Genomic DNA, 18,433 nt, shown 5'->3' with positions numbered 1-18,433 from the left:
AAAAAAAAAACACTGAGGCAGTAAATTAAAAATATCCCTGTATTAAATCCAACCTTCTGACCCAAGCCCTCTTATGCTATTGTAGCAAGATAGCCACTTAATCACTGAAGTTTAGAAGCCTTTACTCTCCTCCTTTGAAGTTAGGTAGCTCAACACTCTCCTTCTCTCACATACATATATACATTGTGTCTTCCTAGAGCCCAGACTAAATGCAGTCAGTTGTAGATCTCCACAAGATGAAACTCATCCCAGATGGCAGATTTCCTCCTTTGCTGCCTGCCTCCAACACCACTCTCATAGCTTTGACCACCTGAGGTCCAGGGTTCCAGGCGAGAACAGGCTGTTGGATTTATTCCTTTCTAATGAATCTGGAATCTTCCTCCCTTTACCCCACCTTGCCTCCAGCACTTGGATTTATCTTATGGACTCCAATACAATTAACCTCATCTTGAATCAGAGATATTAAAAAAACACTTTAAGAAAATTATAAAAAGACATCATAGACAACATTCATAATTTACTGCTTTTGAAGATATGTTGAAATCATTTATCATTCCATCTGACCCTGCCACTATCCAAGATTGAGGTGGTTCCAATTTTTAATCCATAGCAGAAACTACAGAGCAAACGAATAGGGGGAAAAATGTTCTCACAAGCTATAAAAAGCCAAATACTCTTTGGCTGCCTGATTTTGATATGCCCCAAATGGGACCTTAGTTAACTTTAATTTTTTTCTTTTAGTTCTCAGATCAGACAGAAACTGTTGCATAAAGGAGTTGAGATAGTCTTCCTTAAGTAAATGATGAAGTTTTTGCTAGTATTTTGGCCTTTGGAACAGAAGTCAAATTTCTTCAGGTTTACCAAATCAGTATTTACTTGTTCCAGCTTCCTCACACATCATGCTATGGGGCGAATCGTCATCAGTATTCAAAGGGTTGGATTCAGCTTAATCATCATATTATTTTAGTTTCTTCACATATTGATATAGGCTCAAACATTATAGGCCAATCAATCTAATTTAGTTTTTGCTTTACCATCTCAGCATGGTGCCTTGGGAATATACAATTTTTTTTTCATTTTAAATTTTATTTTTTAGAAAAATTTTCCATGGCTACATGATTCATGTTCTTACTTTCCCCTTCACCCCCCCCGAAATGCCTCCCCACCCCATAGTTGAGCATTTCCACTGGTTTTAACATGTGTCATCGATCAAGACCTATTTCCATATTACTGATAGTTGCATTGGTGTGGTCGTTTCAAGTCTACATCCCCAATCATGTCCGCCTCAACCCATGTGTTCAAGCAGTTGTTTTTCTTTTGTTTCCATTCCTGTAGTTCTTCCTCTGACTGTGGGTAGCGTTCTTTCCCTTAAATCCCTCAGAATTGTCCTGGGTCATTGCATTGCTGCTAATACAGAAGTCCATTACATTCAATTTTACCATAGTATATCAGTCTCTGTGTACAATGTTCTTCTGGCTCTGCTCCTTTCACTCTGCATCAATTCCTGGAGGTTGTTCCAGTTCACATGGAGGGAATATACAAATTAATACTAATCAGTTTCTCTTAGGCTTTATTCTATCATCCCATTGTTTTCAGAGAGCTAAATATAGTTTCATATGCATTTTCTCTCCCAGAACTGCTTTTACGTTTCCAGGCATTGCTGGGGGCTTTATTGGATGAGACTAAAGAACCCAATAGAGTTTTTCCATCTATGTTATATGGACTAATTTTTTAAATGCTAGTTGAATGTATGGTGACTGACTTTTCTAGTATCTAATTATTGGGTCCTTTTTCTAAACATTTCCAAATCACTTTAAGGTTTGCAAAGTACTTTCTTTACAACAATCCTATGTGGTAAGTAATGCCAATGTTATCATTTTATAAAGGAAGAAACTGAGGCTTAGAGAAGTTAAATGCCAGGCCACAATCACAAAGGCAGTAGGAAGTATCTGAGGGCAATTGCTATACCTGGAAGTCTCCCAAAATCTAGTATTCGTTCTACTACATCAAATTGCTGCCTATATGCATAAAATTCATTGGAACAAGTATTACATCATAAAATTTTTGACTGGAAAAGTCTTTCAGAACTATCTATTCTAATCATTTTACAGTTGAGGAAATTAAGGTACAAAGTGTTGCCTAAGAGACATTTCCAATGTACTACATCAGGTGTATTCCCATAGAAGAAGGGCTACATTATGTTTGTTCCCAAGTAAGTAAGAAGAGGCAGCAAAGTACAGCAGAGACCTAAGGTTCAAGTCAGAAACCCTTGGGTACCAGTTCTACTCCTGACATAATCTAATTATGTGATGCTGAGCAAGTCATGTAATTTCTCAATGTTCCAGGCAACTCTCTAAGATCTTAAGTGATGATCTGCATTTGTAGAAGGAATTTCTTCATGTGGAGCTGGGAGTTCTCTTCCCAGGGAATTACAGTTTGGGCCAGAAAAAAGATGGCCTTTGTGTTTATAAAAAGAAGTTTGAGAAAAGAGTAAAGAGGCAAATTAATCACAAGTTTCCTGCCAATCTTTCCTGACAACTCTAAACTTAGAATTGTTCAATTGAGAACAAATTGAGGCATTATCAGAGGAGTTACTTAGAGAGAACCAACCAAAGGAAAAGATTCAAGCTCTGTAATCTCTAATAAGGTAAGGGACAAAAGATTTCTTTGTTAATTGAAGATGTGAAATTTTGAGTTGACATGACAGGATGAGCCCAATGAGATGAATAAAAGATTGAGAACCTGCTGTCTTAGATTTTAGTTCTTTGATGAATCAATTGATGAGGATACCAAAAACATTTGTTTATGTTCCCATAGTAACAACCACCTTGATAGGTCCTTAAGAAGTCTTCTTATTTAGACCAGAATACTGGGAAAGAGAATTGGCTGCATTTTTGAAGTTGCTCATGGAAACAATGCCACATGCAAAGACATGGACAAAAGTGGACTTCACGTGAAAATGGATTCCAATGAGTAGCCGCCATTGTGCCTTTTTCCAGTCAGCCCAGTGACACACTATCCTAACCCTGGTTGTCCCTGCTGTCTACTCCTACAGCTGTGGCACAAGGCTCCTCTTTGGACATCATCATATAGCTTGGGTGGGGAGTAGCAGGCCCACAAATATTGCTTAGGAACCCATGGGGTGAAATGAGGTGGTATTTCATTGGGAAAGCCAATTTTCCGCTTATAATTTTTTTAAAAGGGGGATTTACTGCCAAAACCATTTAAAATAATATCTTATTTCTCAGAAATGGTTTTTCCTTTATTTATTTATTTGAGGGTCCAGCCAAACTTGACTAGGAAAGAAGACCGGGCCGAGGGGTTAGGGTGATCCCATGACGTGCAGGCGTTCCAGCCAATGGAAGGCTTACGAGAGGGGGAGGGCGGAAGTGACGTGAACGTATTCCTCCGCGGGGCAGGAGGGTCGGTGGGGGGAGTCGGCTTCTCTTTCCCCCGCGCCAGCTCCCGTATACGGAGCCACATTCCTTGGCCCCCCCCACCCCCCCTCCCCCGGGGCCCTCCTGCCCCCCCCAGGGGAAAAAAAACAACCCCAAATCACTCGGGCCCTAGGGGGGTTTCCTTTCCCCGTCGAGGAGCCGGGGCTTGGCCAGTCTCTCTTCCTCCTCTCCCCCTCCCCCTGCACTCCCGTCCCCTCCCACCCCCTTCTCCCAGCGACGGGGTGCAAGGTCCCTTTAAGGCGACGGCGCCTTACTCAAGTCAGACAAGCGGCGGCGGCGACCACGGGAGGAGGTGAGTGATCTGGTGTGCTCTTCCTCCACCCCTTCTACCGGGGTTCCGTTATCTTTTCGGTGCCCGCGGTGGACGGCCGGGAGACAATGAAAGAGGGGGATGGGAAGGGGGGGGCGGCGGCGAGAGGCTGGCGTCGCGCGCGCACGCGCCCACCGCGAATCACGGCGCGAGCGGAGGTGGCGGAGGGAGGGAGGAGCGGGAGCGGCGCGAGCGTGTGTGCGTGCGTGCGCCCCGGAGTCGCAGGGCGGGAGGGGAGGAGTAGAAAAGTCCCCCCAATCTTGTTCCTCCCCCCACTCTCCCTTTCCATCCACCTCACTCCGCCGAGCCCTCTAAAATGCCCTCACTCCAACGACGACGTCTCGGTCCGCGCTTTGGGAAAAGCGGTGGGCGGGGGCGCGCGCGCCCTGACCCGGAGGGAGGCTAGGGGTAGGGGGCCTGGAGGCGGCAGCGCGAGACCGAGGGGGTGGAGCTTCAAGAGCTCCCCTCCCCCTCCCGCGCGCGCTCGGGGGGCGAGCCTGCGGCGGAGGAGATGGTTGGTGGGGAAGGCGGAGGGATAACATTCCTTCATTGGGTTTGGGGTATACGCATCCTTCCCCGCTGCCGCCACCTCCTCCGGTTTGGGGAGGGAGTATAGAGTTTGGGGGTTTCTTTAGTCAGGATGGGCGGATGGAATCCCCTCCCCCTAGTTATGTAATCTTTTCCCCACCTCTTGATTTGATGACTACCCCTTCCCCCTAGTCTCCAATTTGGTGTGAACCTTCTGCCCAGGGCTTCCCCAGATTCTTCTAGGGACGTCGCTCGTATTTTTTTTTTTAAGTTTTTTTTTTAAAAGAGGTTTTGGTGACAATATATTTTGGAGTTAGGTGTCCTGCCGCAGCAGGCGCCATGTTTCTCCCTGGGACTATTTTCTCCAGTTATTGGCGCCCCTGGAGAGAAGACACTGATTCGTCTCTTTATTCACCTGCTCGCTCCTCTGCTCTCCCTCCTCCTCCCAACTTCTCTTATTTCGGCGTGCTTCAAGTGCGTTTTAGAATCTCCTGTTTTCTATATAGGTCTTACTTCATAGGGCTTTTTCAGAACTGGAAGAGACATTAATAATAGTTCGTCAATATTCTTCTTGTAAAAGAGGAGAGGAGTTAAGATCACAGTTTATTCTTGAATCTGCCAGACTTATCCTTTGAATATCTACTCATCACAGACTTGGCATGGGAAGTGGGAGGGGTGCCCATGTTCTTTTCAAGAAGCCTATTCTACTCTTGGAGGGATCCAATAGGAAGTTTTGGTTTCTGGTAAGAGTGATAGTTAAAACTTCCCATATTTGATTCTTTTTAGAGGGATGTGGCAGTAATATTCTTAATCCTTTGTCTCTTATCTTTTTCCCTTTGGCTCTTTTGCTTTCCTTTTGCGGTGATGTAGCACAAATTGGAGGAATTAATGGTCATAATGCATTATTTTGGTGATGAGTCTCAGTTCATTTTCCGTTTCAACCTCTTACATCTGTGGAGTAGCTTTGGAGACCGTTATTGTTTATTTTTCAATAACTTCCTATTTTTCAAAATACTCTGAGAAAAGAGTGGCTTTTTGGGGTTGTGTCTTCAGTACAGTGCCTTGCTCTGGAGCTGTTATCCAAAGACATTTGAAGCGTTAACTAATATTTCAGTTAGTAAAAGGCAAGTGAAGCTTTTACTTTATACTGTGTAAAATTGTTCAAAAATTACTCTTTTGAAATATTCCTTGGTGAGTCAAGATTGTTCACATGCTAGTAAAATTATGGCCCTTTGGCAAAACTGACAGCTTAACCTCTGGAAAAAAAGTTTTGCATGGTGGGAATTTATGCAACTCCTTAATTTTAATCCTTTGTAATTCTTGTTTTAAAAAGTCATGGCAGTTTGTTGACTAAAAAAGGTGACGTTTTGCCTATGTGGTATTCTCTTGAGTTGGCTGAAAGATTGTCATACAGGTGACCAAAAAAAATTACTTAAACAATGAGGCATTTCTTGGTAGAGAGTTGATTGTCGATAGACAAGTGCTTAGAGACATATAAGCATTTTCTGTCAAGCTTTTTTCCCCTCTTGTAACTGAATTTTTTATGTTAGAAGCTTATATATTTTGTTCTCAAACCTATCAGTTCACTTCTTTTGAGGGGAGAAAAATATTTTTTTAAATTCAGTTTGTCTAATAATTAGTCATGAATTAACCAACACAACCACCATTTTTTTTTTCTCTATTCTTCAAGATGCTAATTTCAAGATTGGCTATGTAAAATATCAGATGCAAAAGTGTTTCAGTTCAGTACCAGTAACTAAATATATTGCTTGGTTTTTCTGTTAAAATAAAATCTAATCTTTCCTAATGAGATTTCATGTGTTGCTTGTCTTAAAAACAAGGAAATTGAGGAAATAATGAGTAATTGTTTTGGACATTATTTTCTGCCAGGCTTGGGGAGAGATGGCATTACTTTTTTTACCTTAAGGCAATTTTTTAAAGTCTTTATGGACTTAATGGACTTTACAAATGGACTTGGTATTTAATAAAGTTTTGAATGAGTGCCTGCCAACACAGTAAGTTCAAAAGGTGAAGGCAAAATGACCTAAGAATCAAAAATCAAACCCAAATCTCTCAAGGTTTTTGGAGAAGACACCAGAAAAAATTTGCTGTGCATAACAATGTAGTTTTGTGTCAGAGCTGTCAAAACAGGTGTTTTCTTTTGCCATGTTGAATAGATCCTTTGTAATGAATGTGATTTCCTCCAAGCTTTTATAGATTATGCAAACTCCAGCAGATTAAATCTGGGGAATCAAGTTCTATTTAAGATGGAGCATACATAAGTGGCTCCTGTTGCATAGATTTCCACCATTAAATCAAATCCAGGCAGCCTTTGCCTTGTTGCTGTCCTTAAGATACTTTAGAAAGGGCAAATATTTAAATTAGCAAAAAAATGGACAGAAATGCTTCAAAAATGGCTGTAGAGCTTCCTCCTGTAATCTGACTGTACTTTTTATTCCTGATAAAGAGCCTGGAGAGTATAATAATCTCAGATGTACAAGATGAATTTTACACTTATGTGATATTTAAATTAATTAACAAAATCTTATATTGCTTTCATCAGAATATGATTAGTACTAGTTTTAATATACCCATTCTGAATGTTGCTGCTGCTCTTGAGTAAATTGTGTTGCAGCAAAGAACAGTTTTCTCACTTTTTTTTTTTTAAACGAACCATGTAGCTGCTGAATTCAAATCCTCTGTGTGAGGCAGGCTTCATTCCTGGATTAGAAATGGTAAGAAACTTTGTCTCTTTCAATCCCAGTTATTATTAGAAAATGTAACTGACGATCAGAAGAATACTAACAGGTATACAATTGAGCATTTTTGTGTATATGATAGCTACTTAAAAGTAGCTACTGTTACTCACTTGAAAACCCAAATTACAGGTTTTTTCTATCTGAAAACCTTTAAACCAATATAGTAGTTTAAGAAGTTTCTTACTGGTTATACATAATTGGTGTTTGCTAAACATTTCATTAGGAAATGTTAAGGGGGAGGGGGAAAAACAGGGAGTGCCTTTTTTTTTCCCCCACAAAGAAATTGATGTGTTCACCCTGATGGGTATGTATAGAATTTTAATTAAGATTATTTACACTCACTTGATACATCAAAAATAAAATAATTTAAGATACCTAAGGCTTGTATGTGTGCCAGGGATCTGGGAAAGGCTATGGATCCAGAGCCACCCTTAGTAAGATTTGCCTGATCCTGGCCTGATCTCTGAATTTCTCAATGCCCCTGGCAGATCTGTGTATTGGTAGTGGGAGTTTCTTCCTAGGAAGCTCCATAAATCAATGAAATCACAGAACCTTAAAACACCCTGGTGCCCACAGGCTGCATTTGACTTGGCTGCAAAACTTTTCTAAGTAGCATCTTTACTCAAATATGAAGACTTGTGGGTAGAATATTAGTGCATAAAAACAATGAACTTGAAGTATTCCGATGCAGAGTGGAATAAACAGTTCCCAGAAAACCATGTACGCAATGACTACAACAATGTAAATGGAAAGAACAGAAACCTGAAACCTACTGCTGTAATTATAATGACCGAGCTTGGCCCCAGAGAAAAGGAGAGAATGCACCACCCTTCCCTCTTACTAAGACTTGAGCACTATGGATGTAGAACTCTGTAAATGTGGTCAGATGGGGTGATTTTTCTGTTGGTTTTGCCTTAATGCTGCTTTTTTTTCCTTTTGTGATCTTTGTTATAAGGAATGGCTTGCTAGATTAGGGGAGAAGTATATATTCAGAAAAGAAAGTGATGTAAAACCAAATTGTATTAATAAAAATACAAGTTAAAGATTATGTATTAAAATGGAAATGTTATGAAAAAGACTTTTATATAGATTTAATGAGGGTTAAGTTTGTTGATACCTTTTGTTTTTAATCTGTCACTTCTGAAAATTTCTTCTCAGAATTCAAACCTTCTCTTGTAATAAATAAAAATAGTTCCATAAAATACCTGAGAGGGTAACCACAACTGGTAATGTACATAACTTTCTGCCCTGGTAGTCCCTGCTTCTACTACAAGGAGAGGTATATGTGTTACTTATTCTTTAACTTTTTTTTAGGAGGCTGTTTTGTTTTGCTTTTGCAGCATAGTCATTTCTGGAAAATACTGCTTATTTCACTTGGCAATTAGTTCATACAAATCTTCCTCATTTCTTTGAACTCCTAATTCAAAATTTATTGTAGAATAATATTTCATTAACTTTATGTACCACAATTTACTCATCCACTTACCAGTCAGTGGGAACCCACTTTTTTCTCCCTTAGTTCTTGACTATCACAGAAAGTAACAGTCTTTGTTTCTACCTTTGGTCTTTTTTTTTTTGCTGGGTCAGAATATGAACAGTTTAGTCACACTTCTTGCATAATTACAAACTGATATCCAGAAAAGTTATACCAATATTGACTGTTTCTGCTTTTTGTTTTCTTTGCCAGTTTGCAATTTGAAGTAAAATATTAGAGCAGTTTTAATTTGCATTTCTCTTAACTATTTAGAGCATGTGTTTATGTAGTTATTTATAGAATTCTGAGAAGAATGGTTATTACAACCAGGGATCTGGAGAGGCTTCAGGGATTGGGTAATGTTTAAGTTAAATGATGGGTAAGACTGGAATAAGTAAGTATACAGAATATGCACATTCTAGGTATGGCAGGCCAGTGAGTGTTTCAGAGCAAAGAGGTTTATTTGACTGGAATGTAGAATTTATACAGGGGAATCAGAATACCAGAAAGGTAATAGTACCATGTGTAGAAAAATTTTGAATGCTAAATGGAGGGATTTAAGCTTTACTTGGTAAGAGTCAGCTTTATGGAGTAGAAAAGCATTTAATACCAAAGGACCTGGATTTTAATTAATCTTCCTTAGTTATTGTACCTAAGGAATTTCAGCTTCCTCAATCTATTTCCTCATTTATAAAATAAGGGGATTGGAATAGATGGTCCTTTTCCATCTCTTAACTCATAAAATCCTTAAAATAATCTTTTGGAGATGAGGAACTACTCATCCTTTTACCACTTAACTTTTGAAGAAATGTTTTATATATTGGAAAACATGCATGTTTCTTTTGATAGTACTTAGCTTTATTTCCCATATAATGGCCTGGTGCATGGTTGTCTATACTAATATTGTGTTCCTGCTTTCTGCAATTTTATACTTTTTTCTGGAAGTTTTATTCAAAAGTAGATCTCCAAATTGAATAAAGATGAAATTCCAAAAGTAATTTGTTAATGCTTTATCCTTCAAAGTGAGAACTGTGGCCTCACCCTACAGGGTAATCAACCAATCTGAGCTTGGGGAAATAAGTTGAATTCCTTTCTTCCCAAAATAATCATCATGAGATTTGTTTCTAACCTAAGTACATATAATCTTATCTACCAACATTTCTTTTCTCTTTCCTCTTCTTTATTTTATAAAGTTACTCAGGGCAGTCATTACCTAGATACTCCCTTGGAACCACTATCAGCGACTAATGGCCATTGAAAAATCTGCCTCTCAGACTACCAGTGGCATTAGGAAGACAAGTTCTCTGTACAGGAATGATGGATAAATAACAGCCCTCCTTTTTCATGTGGGTGCAACCAAGTAGATGAGGCCTAGATGGATTCTAGTCTATATCACATCTCATATTTATTTTTCCAAAATCCCACTCCTCTTCCCGAATTCACTGTTATTGTTGAGGGTACCAATCCTAGTTACCTGGGTTCACAACTTAAATATCAACTTCTGTCCATTTGGTTGCCAAATCTTATTTCTCCTTCTACAACTTTTCTCCTATTTGTCTCCTACTCACTGAGCCATTACTCTAGTTCAAATCCTCATTATCTCTTGCAATAGCCTTCTAATTTGTCTTTCTGTTTTAAATCTCCACTTCCTTCAAATCTTCCCTTACACATCACCAAAACAATTTTCCTGAATCACAGATTTCACTATATAATTTCTTAACTCAGTTAACTCCAGTGACTCCCTATTTGCTCTAGGCTAGCTAGTATGACACAGAAGCAACAATAGATTAAGAGTTTGAGAACCTTAGTTTAGATTCCAATATTGCCATTTATGATCTGTATGATCTTGGCCAAATTAGCTAAACTCCTAGGGCCTGTTTCCTCATCTAGAACATAAGAGATTTGGAATCATTGGACGTACAAGATCCTTTCCAGCTTCGAATCTATGATATTATGACCACAATTGGTTCCATATCTGGGATCTTTGGAAAATGTAGATGATTTTCCATTGAGTTGAATTGTGAACCTTTAATTGTAAGCTATATGTCTTAGCAGTGCTACCTCATTTATTTCTCATATTTAAGGCTAAGAAATGGTAGATGGAACATACAGAGATTCCCATGACATCTTTTTAAAGACTCATTAACTGATTTTTATTTGGGGGGGGCATTTGCTAACAAAACACTTGATTAGCCTTCTACAGAAAGATGCTTCCTGGACAAAGTATATCCATTGTTAACAAAAAGGAGAAATATGTGTTTTAACTTTGACAGAATAGTACTAAGAGACCAGTACAATTGACTAGAGTTTTTGCTGCTTCCTCACTGATCTTTATATTGTAGTCATTGTGAATGGACTTTTTTGCTCTAGTTTTTCATTCTACATCACTTTTTATATGTCTTCCCAGTTTCCTCTGAATTTTTTATATTTGTCTTATGGTACAGATATAATACTGCATTTTATTAAGTTACCATAATTGGTTCATGTCTTCTTGAATCATTGCGGCCCATCACCTTTTGGAAAACTAAATAACTTTTTTCAGCCCTTTCTTTCAAAAGAGTCACTCTTCATGTTGGAGGGTAGAATTTAATATTTCTACTTACAGAAAATAGGAATATCTTCTTATTCATGCTTCCTTGAGAAAAAGGAAAAAAAACCCAGTCTCGTGATAGTACAGATTCAAGAAAATAAACATTTATAAAGTGTTTATGTTGGTCAAGGCACAACACTAAGGTGCTTGGGCATACAAAGATTAAAAACAGACACACGCATTTAAAATAATGCAAATGATTGAGCTCAAAAGCCTCTGGTTGAAACTTTTTTGGGAGGTCCAAAAAATTTGCGGAGCAGTGATTTGTTGAAAGTCTAAGGTTTCTAATCAAAGAGAACTATATTCTGGTCTTTGAGAAAAGAGGCTTCCGCAGCTTACAGACTACATGTTCTAAACATTTGCATGCAACTGTTCAAGGTTAATAGGCGGCCTGTGAAACGATCAGCAGATATTTATCATTAATTGATATTAATTATTTGGGCTTGGTAATAATAAAATCCATTGTATCAGATTTCTATACACAAATGCACAGAATATGGAAAGTTAAAACAGTTTAATAGATTGAGTACTGGATTTTCTGAAATGTAACTTATCACCAGAATATGGTTTTGGAAAGCCTAAGAAGTTAGTATTTATTAAGCTCTTACTATGTGCCATGTACTTTGCTAAGCAATGGACACAAAGAAAGTCAAAAACATAGCCCCTGACCTCAGAGGAGCTCACATTCTAAGTGTTAAAAGTAAATTACAATTTATGGAAAAGAATGCTACCCACATTCAGAGGAAGAACTACAGGAGTGGAAACAGAAGAAAAACAACTGCTTGAACACATGGGTTGAGGTGGACATGAATGGGGATGTAGACTTGAAACTACCACACCAATGCAACTATCAACAATTTGGAAATGGGTCTTGATCAATGACACATGTTAAAACCAGTGGAAATATGCATCAGCCATGGGGGGAGAGGAAAGTTGGGGGGGGGGGTGAAGGGGAAAATAAGAGCATGAATTATGTAACCATGTTAACTTTTAAAAAAAATAAATGTTAATAAATGTTAAAAAAAAAAAAAGAAAAAGTTTTAAAAAAGTAAAAAAAAAGTAAATTACAAGCCAAAATCAGAAGGGAAACAACAAATTGGGAAAAAATCTTTATAACAAAAAACTCTGACAGGGGTCTAATTACTCAAATATACAAGGAGTTAAACCAATTGTATAAAAAATCAAGCCATTCCCCAATTGATAAATGGGCAAGAGACATGAATAGGCAATTTTCAGATAAAGAAATCAAAAGTATCAATAAGCACATGAGAAAATATTCTAAGTCTCTAATAATTAGAGAAATGCAAATCAAAACAACTCTAGGTATCACCTCACAAATAGCAGATTGGCTAAAATGAAAGAAGGGGAGAGTATTGAATGCTGGAGGGGATGTGGCAAAACTAGGACATTAATGCATTGTTGGTGGAGTTGTGAACTGATCCAACCATTCTGGCTGGCAATTTGGAACTATGCTCAAAGGGCTATAAAAGAATGCCTGCCCTTTGATCCAGCCATACCATTGTTGGGTTTATACCCCAAAGAGATCATAGATAAACAGACTTGTATGAAAATATTTATAGCTGCGCTTTTTGTGGTGGTAAAAAAACTGGAAAAGGAGGGTATGTCCTTCAATTGGGGAATGGCTGAACAAATTGTGGTATATGCTGGTGATGGAATACTATTGTGCTCAAAGGAATAATAAACTGGAGGAATTCCATGTGAACTGGAACAACCTCCAAGAATTGATGCAGAGTGAAAGGAGCAGAGCCAGAAGAACATTGTACATAGAGACTGATTTACTATGGTAAAATTGAATGTAATGGACTTCTGTATTAGCAGCAATGCAATGACCCAGGACAATTCTGAGGGATTTAAGGGAAAGAACGCTACCCACATTCAGAGGAAGAACTACAGGAGTGGAAACAGAAGAAAAACAACTGCTTGAACACATGGGTTGAGGCGGACATGATTGGGGATGTAGACTCGAAACGACCACATCAATGCAACTATCAGTAATATGGAAATAGGTCTTGATCAATGACACATGTTAAAACCAATGAAATACAAATCAGCCATGGGGGGGAGGGGGAAGTCGGGGGGTGAAGGGGAAAGTAAGAGCATGAATTATGTAACTGTGTTAACTTTTCAAAAAAATAAATATTAATAAGTGTTTAAAAAATAAAATAAAAAACAAACAAAAAAAAGTAAATTATACTCTCTGGTACTTAGTTTCCATAGAGTTTATTACTATTTACTTGAATAAAAGAAAAAGGACAGATATCCAGCTATTTAAGCCTATTCTAATCTAGCCATGTGGCCATATCCAATAGAGAGAGCATACTTCCTTGGCTCTAACCTTTTAACCTCCCCCTTCCAGGTCAAACTCCATCATCTCTGGGTCAAGTATGTAGGCCACAGTCTAGTGACTCACACTAGAGCACTCTCACATGACATAGTGCGGGTAGCACAGGGACACAGGTAGGGTGACCCCAGTACATGATTTCTGGGGGATGAGGGAGTGGGTTCCTGTTACACAGTCCCCCCTTTGATTCTTTGGGAGACTAGCATGTTAAAACCTCCTTATTCAGTTTTTCTTAAAGGTTAACATGGCAGGTCTCCCCAGTGAATCAAAGCGGGGATTGTGTAAAGGGGAACCCCTTCTCTCCCCTCCACCCCACCAAAAATCACATGCTGGGGTCCTACCTGTGTCCCCAGACTGTTAGCTTTATGTTACATGACTGGAAGTTAAATGAGGGTACTCCAAATATAGGTCAAGGGAGAAGTGACATAGGCACAATGACCCAGAAAGGATCAGGTTAAGATCCAGGGGTAAAGGAGATAAAATAAAAGAGGAGGTTCCAAGAAGTAGTCTCTGTCTATTCCCTTGGTCATGGCAGTGGAAGGATAGTAACGGAGAGAGAGAAAGCCATGAGGAAGAGTGCCACATGGCTAGATTAGAATAGGCTTAAATAGTTCTATATCTGTCTGTTTTCTTTTATTCAAGTAAATAGTAATAAACTATGGAAACTAAGTACCGGAGACTGTAATTTACTTTTAACATAATGAGGGAAACAACATGCAACTAATTGCGCCTGCAAGTATATAGATAAAATAAAATGACAGGCATCCTTAGAAGAATGAAGAAAGGTTTCCAGCCAAAAATTTGAGCTAAGTCTTGGACTAGGAGGTAGAGGTGAGGAGGATAGCATTTCAGGCTTGGGGACAGCTAGTGAAAAGCTTGAGTAAGGAAAATAGAATATTAGCATGCAAAAAAATAATGAGGCCAGTGTCACTAGACCAGAGAGTACATAGAAGAAAATAAAGTCTAAGACTAGAAAGGTAGGAAAGAGTCAAATTAAAAATCAAACAAGGGATTTTTTTTTTTAAACCCTTACCTTCTCTATCTTGGAGCAATACTGGTATTGGCTCCAAGGCAGAAGAATGTTATGGGCTAGGCAATGGGGGTTAAGGCTCAGGGCCACACAGCTAGGAAGTGTCTTGTAAGAAGGAAAATTTAGGTATTTATAGATATATATTAAAATATGTGGCTGCCAGGAATCAACAATTTAGGTTGATTCCGTAATTAAATCAGACCCAAGTCAGCATCAGGTTGAAGAGTTTATTTACAGTCTGGTAGGTAAAAAGTAGGAATAAAGAGAAAAAGGGAGAGGCTAGTCCAGGCCAAAGGCCTGGACAGAGAGAGAAGAAGGTTATAAAGCTTAATAAATGAAGCTGTAAGCCACAAGGCCCAACAGCCAGATAGGCAGAGTTTAGAATTGGCCCAGCTAGGCCAAGGAAGTCAGTCTAACTTACCCACGTGACAATATAGAGTGTAAGCTGTCTGTGGTCTCAGGAGATGCTGCTTCTTCCAGTTCGAGACAGCAACTGCCCCCACAGGAAGTTCACTAACTTACTTAAAGAGATAGTGTCTTTCATCACTTCCTGTGGTCCACCTCTAATTCAAATGGACAAATGGCAGTTTCTACATTGATTTGGACTGCCCAAAGGGCAGTCCCTTATTCTTGATTTGTTACTTATTGTCACGTGTGGGTAACTCGCCTCCCCTCCCCACTAAGGGAGGTTAGGGTGACATCATTAGCACGCCTAGGTTGAATAGAATTTTGACTATTAATGGGCTCCAGCTAATTCTATTTACACAGTCTGAGGCCAGATTTTTGAACCTAGGACCTCCCATCTCTAGGCCTGGCTCTCAATCCACTGAACCACCCAGCTGCCCCCAAACAAGGGATTTTATATATTTGATCCTGAAGGTAGTCAGTAGACTTTATTGAATGGAGAGTGATATGACATGGTCATATCTGCACTTTAGAAAAATCACTTTTACAGCCAAGGTGGAGGGTAGACTGGAGTAAAGAAAGCAGGAAAGCAAACCAAAAGGCTCTTTTTTTTTTTTTTTTTTTTTTTTTTATTTTAAACCCTTAACTTATGTGTATTGACTTATAGGTGGAAGATTGGTAAGGGTAGGCAATGGGAGTCAAGTGACTTGCCCAGGGTCACACAGCTGGGAAGTGTCTGAGGCCGGATTTGAACCTAGGACCTCCCGTCTCTAGGCCTGGCTCTCAATCCACTGAGCTACCCAGCTGCCCCGCAAAAGGCTCTTTTTAATGAATAGTCTAGGTGTGAGATGATGTGACCTGCACTAGTGGGGAAACTTTTTAAGTGTCCAACACCTAGATTATGAATCTGGGTAACTGGAAGAATGATGAAACCCCCTACATTAATAGCAAAGTTAGAAAAAAAGGCTTGGGGCAATTGAGGAATAATGAGTCCCCTTTTGGACATGACAATATTTTGAGATGGTCAGTAGGCAATTGGTGAAATGAAACTGGAATTTAAGAGAGGAGTTAGGCTAGAGAAATATAAATATATGTGAGAATCATCTGCAGAGAGCCTTAGTTACTCATGGAGTGAGTTTGATCTGGATGAAGAACCAGCAAAGAAAACTAAAGAATCATTAGATAGGTAGTTAGGGAACCAAGAGAGCATAATCACCAAAAAAAAGTAGAGAATATGTAGGAGAAAGTAATTGACAATGTCAAAGGCTTGAAGAGATATCAAAAAGGATGAATGAGTAAAGGCCTTTAGATTTGGAACTGAGAGATCATTGGTAACTTTGGAGAGAGCAGTTTTAGTTGAATGATAATGTTAGAACTAGAATGCAGAGTTTAGAAGGAAGTCGAGGTATTTTATAGACTTTCTCAAGGAGTTTAGGCAGGAAAAGGAAAACAGATAATAGCTAGCTGAAATGTTCAGGTCAGTCAGGTCAGGTCAAGTTAGTGTTTTGGAATTGGTGGGTTTTTGGTTTAAGGCCCTGGGAAGCATGAGTGTGTTTGTAGGTAGGCATCAAGGGGAGGGATTTACCTTAGCAAGGAAAAGAGCCAGCCACCTTTTCGCAAAGGACAAGGGTAAAGGAAGGGAAAGTAAAGGAAGATGACCAAGTGATATGAGATGAGGAGGGGAAAAGAGAGTATAGAATGAATGGCCTAATTTCTTGGTAAAGTATGAGTCAAGATCCTCAGCTGAGAATTTGGGGAGAGGGTACTATGGGAGTCTTTAGGAGGCTTAAAAAGGTTTGAATGGCTATGTGGTGAGTGGGATAGGATCCTGTCAACACAGTTTTATTGATAATAGGTTCTCCAGCCCTGATGTAGTAGCAAAGGCATTAGATGGTGGACATCACCATCTCCTATAGGTTAAAGGGCCAGTTAATTCAAATTTGATGGAGAATAGGGTGGGGTTGAACTGGTTTACCAAAGGACCTAATGGTCACGCCATTAGGAATGGAGAATATAGCCAGTATAGGGATTGGTGGCCTGGGAAAGAACTGAAGAGAGGTCATGGTGAAAATGGAGAACAGGATTGGGAGAGGGAAGATAAAATGATAAAAAAAATTTGACCAGAGGAAAGAATTTCTTTTTTTTCCTTCATTTTTTAAAATTTTGAATATTTTCCCATATTTACATGTTTCATGTTCTTTCCCTCTCCCCTAACTCTCCTTTGCCAACGCACAATTCCACTGGGTTTTACATGTATCTTTGATTAAGCCCAAATTCCATATTATTGATATTTGGGCTAGAGTTATCATTTAATGTCTTCATCCCCAATAATATCCCCATCAGCCCATGTGTTCAAGCAGTTGTTTTTCCTTTGTGTTTCTCCTCCCACAGTTCTTCCTCTGGATGTGGCTAGTTGGGTATGTTACAGGTGTATGGATTGCAGTATTTGGTTTAGTTATAGGAACCAGATTTTGAGAAGGACATTGATAGAGCAGTGATTCCCAAAGTGGGTGCTACCGCCCCCTGGTGGGTGCTTCAGAGATCTAGGGGAGCAGTGATGGCCACAAGTGCATTTATCTTTCCTATTAATTGCTATTAAATGTTTTCAAAAATTAATTTCCAGGGGGCTAAGTAATATTTTTTCTGGAAATGGGGCGGTAGGCCAAAAGAGTTTGGGAGCCACTGATTTAGAGGAAATTGGCCAAAATGATGAGAGCACTTGGAGACATTGCCATAAAAGTTTTGATTGAAGTAGGTATAGTTATCCTGAAGAAAAGAAAGGTTGAGGGACTCTTACTTGTTTTCTTCAAATATTTGGAATGTTGACATGTGGTAAAAAGTTTAAGCAAATTCTGCTTAGCCCCAGATGCTAGAACTGGAAATAATGGGTAACATTTTTAGAGAGGCAGATTTCAGGTCAGTATAATCAATCAGTAAACATTTTATTAGTTGATTGCTATGTGAGGCATTGGAGATGCAAAAAAGCAAAAGACAGCCCCTGTTCTTAAGGAGCTTAAAATCTAACGGAGAGAGAGAGACAACATGCAAACGAATACAGTCATCCCTCGCTATATCACAGTTTACTTATCGCGGCTTCACTGTATCGTGGGCTTTAAAATAAATAAATATTTATATTTATATTTCTGTTTCATGGAGTTTTCACTTTATTGTGGGATTTCACGGATGAATACCTTACTGTACACGATGGAAATGCAGTACACCACTACTGCTTACGCAGGTTTGCCATCATGAGATTGTACATGGCACACTATTAGCTGATGGAATGAAAGGTGACCACAACAGCTCTGTGTATCCTGGATGCTGATTGGCTCAGTGACTGCACTTCACGGTTTTTCACCTATCTCAGGGGTCTCTGGAACGAAACTCCCACAATAGGTGAGGGATCACTGTATATACAAAGCAAGCTATCTACAGAATAAATAGGAAATAACAGAAGGAAACTTCATAATTATTTGAACCATCAAAAAATAAAATGGTCTTAACACTAAAAGTCTCT

General features: G+C 39.1%; 1 protein-coding gene across 1 annotated transcript in view; it reads left to right on the top strand.

The window, feature by feature from the left end:
- Nucleotides 1–3,529: 3,529 nt before the first annotated feature.
- The window catches only part of POGZ (pogo transposable element derived with ZNF domain), an 81,242-nt gene continuing 66,338 nt past the window's right edge, over nucleotides 3,530–18,433 (top strand). Inside the window, exon 1 of the mRNA XM_044672690.1 lies at nucleotides 3,530–3,750. The gene's annotated coding sequence lies outside the window, so the exon portion shown is untranslated. The remainder of the gene's footprint in view (nucleotides 3,751–18,433) is intronic.

The sequence above is a fragment of the Gracilinanus agilis genome, chromosome 4, assembly GCF_016433145.1.
Source record: "Gracilinanus agilis isolate LMUSP501 chromosome 4, AgileGrace, whole genome shotgun sequence".
NCBI classification, from domain to species: Eukaryota; Metazoa; Chordata; class Mammalia; order Didelphimorphia; family Didelphidae; genus Gracilinanus; species Gracilinanus agilis.
Note: the sequence above shows the minus strand (reverse complement) of the source record. Positions and strands in the feature narration are given on the sequence as shown.